This window comes from Apteryx rowi, unplaced genomic scaffold, assembly GCF_003343035.1.
Source record: "Apteryx rowi isolate R43461 unplaced genomic scaffold, aptRow1 scaffold_83, whole genome shotgun sequence".
Taxonomy (NCBI): Eukaryota; Metazoa; Chordata; class Aves; order Apterygiformes; family Apterygidae; genus Apteryx; species Apteryx rowi.
In genome coordinates this window covers 836,795-837,886 of record NW_020451127.1, presented here as the reverse complement: position 1 = coordinate 837,886, position 1,092 = coordinate 836,795, and positions in this window count along the sequence as shown.

The window sequence follows — 1,092 nt, the reverse complement described above, 5'->3', positions numbered from 1 at the left end:
GGGGGGTTTAACCCCCCCCCGACGGCACCGGCCCCCCCCCGCGTGGGAACCAGCCCGGAGGGGGGAAGCCGGGGAAACACCCCGAAAAGCAAGTGCAGGAGAACGAGGCAGCTCCAGGTGCTGCAATTTTGGGGCATTTCCCACCCTTTTCCCTCCTTCCACCTGGCTTGGGGGGGGGGGGGCCACAGCTGCCCCCTTAAATCCCTGCCGTGGGCCCCGCCCCCTCCTCCCAGAAGCCTTTGCGGCTTCACCCCGCCCCCCCCCCCCCCCCCCCCCCCCCCCTCGCCCCTATATAAAGCCCCGTGGGGCCGCGTGGGGGGCCTGTGCTGGGCTTCGTGGTGGAGCTGGGTCCTGGTGGCAGCTGAGCCCCCCATGGACCTGCCACCAGCCCCAGGTAATGGGGCTTTTTTTTGGGGGGGGGGGGGGCTGAGAACGTGCAACTCAGTACGCTGATGAGTCCCTGGGGCTGCGCAGGGGGGTTGGGCAGCGCTGGGGCTGAGAACGCCCAGCTCAGCACACTGATGAGGGCAGGGTGCTGTTGCCTGCCAAGTTCCTCAGGCCGGGTTGGGGGGGGGCTCAGCAGCGGTGGTGCTGAGAATGCCCAGCTCAGCACATTGATGAGAGCAGGGTGCTGCGGTCTGCTGAGTCCCCTGGGGGGGGGGGGTTGGCTATAGCAGGGCTGAGAACGCCCAGCTCGATGCGCCGCTGAGCGCAGGGTGTTGCTGAGTCCCTGGGGCTGCACAGCGGTGGGGCTGAGAACGCCCAGCTCGGCGCATCGCTGAGCGCAGGGTGCTGCCGGGGCCAGGCAAGGGGGCTGGGCAGCGGTGGGGCTGAGAACGCCCAGCTCAGCACACTGATGAGCGCAGGGCGCTGCTGAGTCCCCGGGACTGGGCAGCGGTGGGGCTGAGAATGCCTAGCTCAGCACACTGATGAGCGCAGGGCGCTGCTGAGTCCCTGGGACTGGGTAGTGGTGGGGCTGAGAATGCCAAGCTTGGTGCACTGATGGGCACAGGATGCTGCTGCCTGCTGGGGCTCAGCAGCGATGGGGCTGAGAACGCCCAGCTCGGTGCACTGATGAGCACAGGGTGCTGC